Source organism: Bos grunniens, chromosome 5 (assembly GCF_055505025.1).
Source record: "Bos grunniens cultivar Pamir isolate PY7600 chromosome 5, Bosgru_T2T1.0, whole genome shotgun sequence".
Classification (NCBI taxonomy): Eukaryota; Metazoa; Chordata; class Mammalia; order Artiodactyla; family Bovidae; genus Bos; species Bos grunniens.
In genome coordinates, this window is record NC_141169.1 from 5,796,473 (window position 1) to 5,806,677 (window position 10,205).

Sequence of the window (10,205 nt, forward strand, 5' to 3'; positions counted from 1 at the left end):
AATGATTGCATATTAAAAAGGGATCTCATGATAACAGTTAAAAAAAAAAATAAAGAAGCCCAGCTGTAAACTAATCATGTTATTACCCTATCTTTTACAAAGTGATGTCAATAAAAATAAGGTATTCTGGATGAAAGCCTAGGAAACCTGGGATCCATGACTGTGCGTGCGTGCTCAGTCCTGACTGACCCTTTGTGACCCCATGGACTGTGGCCCACCAGGCTCGTCTGTCCATGAAATTTTCCAGGTAAGAATACTGGAGTGTGTTGCCATTTTCCACTCCAGGGGATCTTCCCAACTCAGGCACTGAACGCCTGTGTCGGCAGGCACATTCTTTACTGTTGCACCACCTGGGAATCCAGAAGAGGGACCAATTTTGAGAAACATATTCGGCCAGTCCTGGAACGCTTCCTGCAGTGCAGCAGGATGGCTCACGTGTCAGGCTGCAGGGAAACACCTTTGCAGGATTTCCACCTCTTCCTGCAAGGCCATGCTTAGCAAACTCTCTGGGTAAGGAGTTGTGGTTTACTGCTGGGGCTGCTAACAAGTTTGGATCCTGAGTAGCATTTACTCAACCTCTGATTCTTCGATTGTGAAATAAAGGAATTGAGTTAGATTACTATTTCTTTTTCGGCTGCATCGCACAGCCCCTACAGCCCGCAGGATCTTGGTTCCCTGACCAGAGATTGAACCCCGCCGCCTACAGTGGTAGCTCAGAGTCTTAACCACCAAGGAAGCCCAGATTACTGTTTCTTAAACCTTAGCCAATTTCAGAATCACATGGAGGGGTGTGTGCATGCTCAGTCGCTCAGCTGTGTTCTATTCTTTGTGACCCCGTGGAGTGTAGCCCGCCAGGCTCCTCTGTCCATGGGATTTTTTAGGCAAGTATAGTGGAGTGGGTTGCCATTTCCTTCTCCAGGGGATCTTCCCGACCCAGGGACTGAACCTGTGTCTTCTGCATCTCCTGCATTGGCAGGTGGGTTCCTTACCACTGAGCCACCTGAGAAGCCCATGTACAGTAGATAATTGGGGTCTAAAGACACTCATTACCACTAGAATATTAGTCACTCCAAACCCCAGGCCCACAAGACATCAATATTTCACTGGGAATCTAATCTAGACTGTCCCACTGTTTCCAGGGCAATCTTCCCTCTTTCTCTTCCTGATTGTTCTTGTTGATAAGCAATAGCTTTTGATTTAATTTTCAGTTATAATATTCTCTCTAAAGGAAAGCTGGAGCACATTTCACAATATGAGGTTCCACCGTAGCAACAGAAGGCTTTTTAATGCATGCATGAATATTCAAGATCTGCTCAGTGGCGTGTGAATGTATTGGTACTACTAAGAATTATTATTTTATGCAGATAGAACAAGCAGACTACAGTCTTTTATTTGTTTACATGACACTTGGGGGGATATTTGAACTTTTCCAGGGAGCAATTTCTAGCCATTTTTTAAATCTATAAGTCTCTTCCATCCTTCAGATAGTGGTAACCGCAGATGGCCCACAATGAAATGAACTTTCAGATGAAGTATTTTAAACATCAGATGGATTTTTATTTAAACAAGTCATTTCATGGTGTTAATAAGATGGTGACATTGCTTCTCCAGTCTAATTGAAAAGTCTAGCTACCTGACACACTTCGAGTCATGGAAACTCAGGCTTCAACACTATACTTTGCCTTTAATCATCTAGTAGAGATCTACCCTCTTGTTTTACCAGTCCCTTTACTAATGTGATGAAATCTACATATCTTTTCCCCAGAAAAGTGCATGTATTTGTGTACACGTAACTTTTTAGCTACAATTTGATGGGATGTTCACATGCCTGTCACACTCTACACAGAACCCCAGGGAGATCAAGTTATTAGGTTAAGGACCCTTGCTTTAAAGCAGCATGGAAGGAGTGTCTCAGAAGCCTGGATTTGGGGACTTCGTTGGTGGTCTGGTGGTTAAAAGTCCACCTTTCAACTCGGGTTGCAAGTTTGAGACATAGTCATGGAACTGAGATCCCCCATACCGTGGGGCAGCTAAGCCCATGTGCTGCAACTGCTGAGCCTTTGCACTCGGAAACCCACACACCACAACTAAAGAGAAGCCTGCACACCACAGCGAAGGTCCTGAGTGCTGCAACTAAGACCCAATGCAGCCAAAGAAAGAAGAAGCCGGGATCCAATCTCATGAGCTCTCCAGTTCCCTACTCTTAAAAGCTCCCTAGGAGGGGCATGGGGTTGGAGGGGCCCTTTTACCTTAAATAGGCAATGCCTTCCAGAGTTATAGTTTTAGGACACTTTAGTACACTTGTATATAGGTATAAGGTATACTTCACAACATTCCTTTGACTGCAGGTCATAGGGACTCAAAGTAACAAATGAAAAAAGGATTTATTGCCCTACCTACCTGGAAACTAGATCTAGGACCTCAACAATGCCATGGAGACATTCATGCTTTTCTCAGTCATGATCTGGAAATGTCTGTCTCTCTTGTACTCCTACCCGCCCCTTCCCCCAAGCCACCGGCCTTATCTTCAGCACCCCCACAGATACACATGGGGAGGAACTGAAACCTCCAGCTATCAGCCTCCTAAGAGAGATTGGAAGCACATCTTCTCTGTTCGATTCAGTTCAGTCGCTCAGTCGTGTGCAACTCTTTGTGACCCCGTGGACTACAGCACACCAGGCTTCCCTGTCCATCACCAAATCCTGGAGCTTACTCAAACTCATGTCCATCGAGTCAATGATGCCATCCAACCATCTCATCCTTTGTCGTGCCCTTCTCTTTCCACCTTCAATCTTTTCCAGCATCAGGGTCTTTTCCAATGAGTTAGTTCTTTGCATCAGGTGGCCAAAGTATTGGAGTTTCAGCTTCAGCATCAGTCCTTCCAATGAGTATTCAGGACTGATTCCCTTTAGGATGGACTGGTTGGATCTCCTTGCAGCCACAGGGCGCTCAGCTTTCTTTATAGTCCAACTCTTACATCCATACATGACTACTGGAAAAATCATAGCTTTGACTAGATGGACCTTTGTTGGTAAAGTAATGTCTCTGCTTTTTAATATGCCACCTAGGTTGGTCGTAGCTTTTCTTTCAAGGAGCAAGCATCTTTTCATTTCATGGCTGCAGTCACCATCTGCAGTGATTTTGGAGCCAAAAAAATTAAAGTCTCTGTTTTCCATTGTTTCCCCATCTATTTGCCATGAAGTGATGGGACCAGATGTCTTGATTTTAGTTTTCTGAATGTTGAGTTTTAAGCCAAGTTTTTCACTCTCCTAGTGTGGGCAAACTCTCCAGTGAGCACCATTCTGGTTGACAAATTGGATTGCAACCTCCTAAGAGACGCTGAGCCACAGGCACCCAGCTAAGCTGCTCACAAATTCCTGATCCCCAAAGAAACTGTATGTTTGTTGTTTCCAATGGCTAATTTGGGGGGTGGTATTTTTTTTTTGCATTATACAACTAGAACAATATTGCAGCAAGTCTAAGCATTCATCAAAACACGTTTTGATGGACAGTGAGCATGAAACTTTCTCCCAGGAGGAATGGTTTTCTTTGATTCTTGCCACTAGAGGGCAAAATAGTCACAAATGATGGCTTCAGGAAAGAACTGAAAGATTTCTCTTTCCAGGGAGCCACCTAAGTCAGACATGCAAAAAACCTTAGCGATCATCTGGTTCAGTTCTGTTGGGTCACAGAGGAGGATTCTAATGGCTAGAGATTAATTGAATGGTCCAAGGTTACACAGACTCAGCTGCATATAACATGCAGACCAGGTAACTGTTCATCAATTCTGTTGTTTTAAAAAATCACTACGTATTTAATAGAGAAAGGTTTTTTAAAAATCTTCTCTATTTAAACTAACCTATTAATCCCCTAAGACCAAAAAAAGTATGATTCAGTATCTATTATGAGCCATCTACCATACATTATGTGCTGCTGCTGCTGCTGCTAAGTTGCTTCAGTCATGTCCGACTCTGTGCAACCCCATAGACGGCAGCCCATCAGGCTCCACCGTCCCTGGGATTCTCCAGGCAAGAACAGTGGAGCGGGTTGCCATTTCCTTCTCCAATGCATGAAAGTGAAAAGGGAAAGTGAAGTTGCTCAGTCGTGTCCGACTCTACCAGGCTCCTCCATCCATGGGACTTTCCAGGCAAGAGTACTGGAGTGGGGTGCCATTGCCTTCTCCAACATTATGTGCTACAATGTAAGCTTTTCATTTAATCTGCACAACAAACCTTTAAAACTTACACTTATCAGTACATGAGGAGCAGTACTTTTCAAGGACATATAGCTAGGAAGAAGAAAAAAAAATCTGAATCTGATACAATTTGAATCTGATAAAATTATTACAATAATTTTGGCAGGAGGTAAGGGGACAACACTTTGTATCAGAAGTTTGTTGCTTCTGGAAATGTCTTAGTATGTTAAGATAACTTAGTGAAGTGAGTAAAAGTTGCTCAGTCTTGTCCGACTCTTTGCAACCCATGGACTATATAGTCCATGGAATTCTCTAGGCCAGAGTACTGGAGTGGGTAGCCTTTCCCTTCTCTAGAGGATCTTCCCAACCCAGGGATCAAAGCTAGGTCTCTCGCTTTGCAGGCAGATTCTTTACCAGCTGAGCCACAGGGAAAGCATTAAAGAGAAAAGAATAATTTTGATGATGTTCCATTATTTCCCAGAGGACACACACACACTCTCATTCTCCTCTCTCTCCTCCCTTGCATCTTCCCTTCTTTCTACCTGACCAGCTTTGTGAGCTTGGTAACCTTCCAGGGCTTCATTTTGTTGCACCTCTTTCATTTCCAAAATGAGAGTACACCTACCTCCTTCAAATTCTCAACAGGGATGCTGTGATGATTCATGAGGAAGTCTTTACAAATCTCAATTGATTTTGCAGAAGATGGTTGTTTAGTAAAGATGAAGAATCATTATAATGGTAATTAGTCATATTTTAAGGCAGATGGAGAGGTGTCTGGCAGCAGTGACTTGGAGCTGTCGCCACACCAAAGCAATGAAGTGATGTTAACGTGTAGTTGCATCAAGTAAGAAGCAGTGTGTGACCAGCTCACACACTGCCTTGGTCATCATCCCTAAAGGGCACATTCTGATGCACAGTCACGACAGTCACAAGGCAGCCAGGCCACCCTGGAAGAACCACCTGAGTGCTCTGATAGAATCTGGTCTCCAGGGAGAGCTGCCATCGAGGGCTTCATGCCTTATTGATGCACGCCATTCCTCACACCAAGAGACTGAGCCTATTTCTCCTCCCCTTGAATCTGGACCGGCCCTGTGACTGACTTAGACCAGTCGCTGCTGCTGCTGCTGCTGCTGCTGCTGCTAAGTCGCTTCAGTCGTGTCTGACTCTGTGCAACCCCATAGACGGCAGCCCACAAGGCTCCCCCGTCCCTGGGATTCTCCAGGCAAGAACACTGGAGTGGGTTGCCATTTCCTTCTCCAATGCATGAAAGTGAAAAGGGAAAGTGAAGTCGCTCAGTCATGTCCGACTCCTAGCGACCCCATGGACTGTAGCCTACGAGGCTCCTCCGTCCATGGGATTTGCCAGGCAAGAGTACTGGAGTAGGGTGCCATCGCCTTCTCCGTTGCTCTGGCTATGACTCTACTAATACCAGGTCAAGGCTTCAGGAGGGTGGGAGCTTTTGCTTCCTCTCTCTTGAAAGAGAGCTGCAGTGTGGGGAGTCCAGCTGCCTTGGGACCATGTCACTAGGAGGAAGCCTGAGCTGGCCAAGTGGAGAGACAGAGATAGGGAGGCGCCAGTCAGCTCTCAGATGTTCCAAGCATCACAGCTGATTCTGTAGATGTGAGGAGTAAAGAAGCAACCTTAACATTTCAGCTCTAGTAGACAACGTGAAACGAAAGAACTGTCCACCCCAGAAATAGGAGAATTAATACACATTTGGTATTGAGGAGTCATCATGTTCTCAGGATGTTTGTTATCCAGCAATAGATATTTGAAATACCTTTTACCACTTAAAATAGGGTCATATACCTTTTGACCCTCTCTCTTTGCCAAAGGAAAGAGAATAGTCCTTCAGAGAAATGAAATGAGAAAAAAAGTTACAGTTTGATAAAATGGGGTGCGCTAATTTCTTTTTAGAGGATACAGTTTTTAGCCTCATAAAAGTTCTGATAAAATAGAGCATTCCTTCCTCCCTTCACACTCAATGTATCTTTGTTGAATAAATGTATTGTCTGTAGTGTATCTCGTACAATTCTGGGAGTGGAGTACTTAGTGCTAAATGAGACACATACAGTGCTAACACCCTAACTAGTGAAGAGAAACAATCGTTACAAAAGATTATTGCAGCCAACGATAATGCAATTGAGAAAGGGTAAAGTGATAGCATCATCATAATCTTTCCAAGGGTTTCTTCCTCATGTATCTGTAATAGAGAGAGAGGGAAAGAAAGCAAGCAAGTGTTCCCCCCGAGTTTCTAATACAGTTTAATTGTCTGCACACTAATCAGCAGTTTCTTGGTATACAATTCAGGATCTTCCCAGTTTAGACTTCACATCTGTAGCTTTGCTAACACTGAAGCAGATCTGGTAAGGAATTTTTTTTTTTTTTTTTTTGCTAGCTTATCACTTTGGGGAAGGTGAAGGTGGGATGTGCCAGTCCTGAAGGAATAGGTGCTTCAAGGCCCGCGGCCTGGGGCCCCAGCTGGTCTCTTAACACAGTCTCTGAGTCACGGTCACTTCTGCACTCAAGGAAAATAAGTCTGAATTAGGAAAGAAACGAGCTAGATATTTGAGAGTCCTGAATTTCTGGGAGGCTTAACTTACTGATTTTCTTCTGAAGGAAGGGCATTTTTCATTAGAGAATTCAAGTGAAGAAACAATTCTTCTTTTACACACGATGTGGCTCCCTGTGCTATCCTGTGAATCTGTTGCTAGGCACTTCCTTATTCTTTTAAAGGGCCTCCCAGGAGGCTCTAGTGGTAAAGAACATGCCTGCCAACGCGGAGATGTAAGAGATGCTGGTTCGATTCCTGGGTTGGGAAGATCCCCTGGAGAAGGAAATGGCAACCCACTCCAGTATTCCTGCCTGAAGAATCCCATGGGCAGAGGAGCCTGGTGGGCTACAGTCCATAGGGTCACAAAGAGTCAGACAGGACTGAAGCAAATCAGCACACAGCACATATTCTTTTAAAAGTAGCAGTGACTTCTTTGAAAACAGTGACTCTGCCTTACTTTCTTTGCTCCTTCAGTCTTTCACATACTATTCCTCTCATAGTACATGCTTAACAGATATTTGTTGAATGAACAGATACTGGAAAAAGAGACCAAGGTCTGCATTTGAATCCTACCTTCTCATCCTACTAGCAGGGTGACTTTGGACAAGGTATTTAATTTCTCTACATTTCCATTCTCTCAATTGTAAAGTAGGAAAAATAACACTTTACATAATTGGTTGTAATAAAAATTACATACATATGTAATTACATATGCAATTAACACAGAGGTTACATGTGGTTGAAGTTAATTAAATGTAGTTCCTCCCCAAAGAGGTTATTTGGCTTTAGGTAAAATCTGGGAAAAGTAGACATCACTGCTATGATCCGAATGTTTCTGTCCCTGCCTCCCTCCCCATTTATATGTTGAATCCTCACCCCCATGTTAATGGTATTAGAGGTGAGGCCTTTGTGAGGTGATTAGGTGGATGGGATGGGAGTTAGTGCCCTTCAAAAAGATGCCAGAGAAAGCTCCTCTGCCACCTCCTGCCATGCGAAGACAAAGCAAAAAAAGCTGGAGAATTCCATGGACTATACAGTCTGTACAGTGCATGGGGCCGCAAAGAGTCGGACATGACTGAGCGGCTTTCGTTTCACTTCACTTCACTTCATGAACCAGAAAGCTAGCTCTGAGCAGTCACTAAATCTGCAAGAGCCCTGATCGTGGGCTCCCCAGCCTCCACCACTGTGAGGAACCGATGGCTGTTGCCAGAGGCCACCCCATCTATGGTGTGATGCTATGGCAATCTGAATGGGCCAGAACAATCACTATTGTAGAATTCAATTTGAGTGCCGTTTTTATTTAAATGGTGGCTTTTCAAATCCTGCTTTCAAATAAGGTGACTTCATTTGGCCACTGTGAGCTGGCAACATCTAGCATTATTATACTGTTTTGAGTCACTGTTTTGGAAATGATAATACTGTATTTTAAGTGGATGATATAGCGATCAAAGTTTGCCAAGACAGAAGTCAGAAAAACTGAGAAAAAAAAGCTGCAAGCTTGACTCCTTTTATAAACTATAGTCTCATACCTGGAGAAGGCAATGGCACCCCACTCCAGTACTCTTGCCTGGAAAATCCCATGGACGGAGGAGCCTGGTAGGCTGCAGTCCATGGGATCGCGAAGAGTCAGACACGACTGAGCGACTTCACTTTCACTTTTCACTTTCATGCATAGGAGAAGGCGATGGCAACCCACTCCAGTGTTCTTGCCTGCAGAATCCCAGGGACGGGGGAGCCTGGTGGGCTGCTGTCTATGGGGTCGCACAGAGTCGGACACACTGAAGTGATTTAGCAGCAGCAGCAGTCTAATACCAGATGAGCTAATCCTCAAATGTCTGTTTATGGGAAATGCATTGTAAAGTCCCATGATGTTAATAGGAGAGGTGCTACATCTTTGCCAAAAAGAGACCTGGGCAGATAGTTTGAGAAAAAAAATTTTTTTCCTTCAAAGAAAGCTATTACCTATAAAGAAAAAAGCAACACAGATAATTTTTGTCATTTTTTGATGTTTATCACCTATTTGTGGAATAGGTGGATAAAAACTATTGATACAAAATTTTTAAAAATTCAAATGAGGGGTTTATTATAATTTTTAGAGAATCAGCTTGATTTGGTAAGATGAAAACAGTTGAGACCCACCAGTATTTTAAAATGAATGATAATGAGAAAAAATTATGAGTGGGATAATCAGTTTAACATTAAGAGCTATTTGGTTTAGACTGTAACTTAGCAGGAAACAAAGCAATGATATTCAATTTACAGTGTGTAAGAGGATTCAAATCTTTTCTCTAACCACTAGAGAGAGACTTATCTGTGCTTAAGAATTAACTGAAATAAGCCAATTCTGACTTTTCAAAATCTGTATGATTGCTAATTTCATGGTACTTCATCCTACATGAACATAAGAGTTGGTAAATAAATTTAGAGAGAACAAGTGATTTGTCTTCCTAGTAACACATTCTTACCTTGCATAACAAATAGCTGAAAGATTTCCAACTACTCGCGTGCCTTGCTGACTTGGCAATCTGCAATCAGAGCACAGACTCTGGCCCTCGGCGTTCTAGACATCATCTCTGTTTAGGAGGAAGTTAGAGCAATTACCTCTGTAACTTTAAAAACACTTTGCCATCTCCCAGAAGCAATCAGTTGGAAACATAAGATAAACAACAGACCCCAACAATATGGCAAAAATAAAATATGGTGTTTTTATCACTGGGCTCCAACTGGATACAGCATACAAGCTAGGAGATTCTGTGATCTGGTTGTATATTCCATATCACACCAGCCAGACCAGTGAAGGTTCTTTAGGATTTACTGTGACATGTCTGTTTTTTTTATAATCTCTAACTCTCGACTTAAAGGTATATATTTGGTTTAATTTCTACCCAGAATTTCTAGGTCTATACCATTGTCAGGTAAGCCCTATTTTCTCTGTGAAAGGAACATTTTCCTGAAGATCTATTTTCCTTCAAAAACCAGGGAGTTATAAATACCCCTCAGTCCTGGGAAAGTGGATGATGAGGAGGGTTAGGAACAGAATAGGTAGGAGAATCTTCCCTAGTCTAACTTCGTGTTGACTCTTCACCCAATTTATGACCTGAATGATTCTGGCCTTGAAAATACTGGTAGTCAGGGGGAAAAAAAGATTACAACCTCTGTCCGGTGTAGATCGTCTAGTCTTCCATTTTCTCATTCCATAAAAATACATCGTGTCCCAAAGTTGTATCGGATCTTAGAAAAATACTGCATTGAATAAGATGGACATAGATCACACCTAATGAGAGTTTACGGTGTAGTGAAAAGTGTTAGTCACTTAATCGTGTCCAACTCTTTGGGACCCCATGGACTGTAGCCCACCAGGATCCTCTGTCCATGGGATTGTCCAGGCAAGAATACTGGAGTGTGTTGCCATTCCCTTCTCCAAGGGAATCTTCCTAACCCAGGGATCAAACCCAG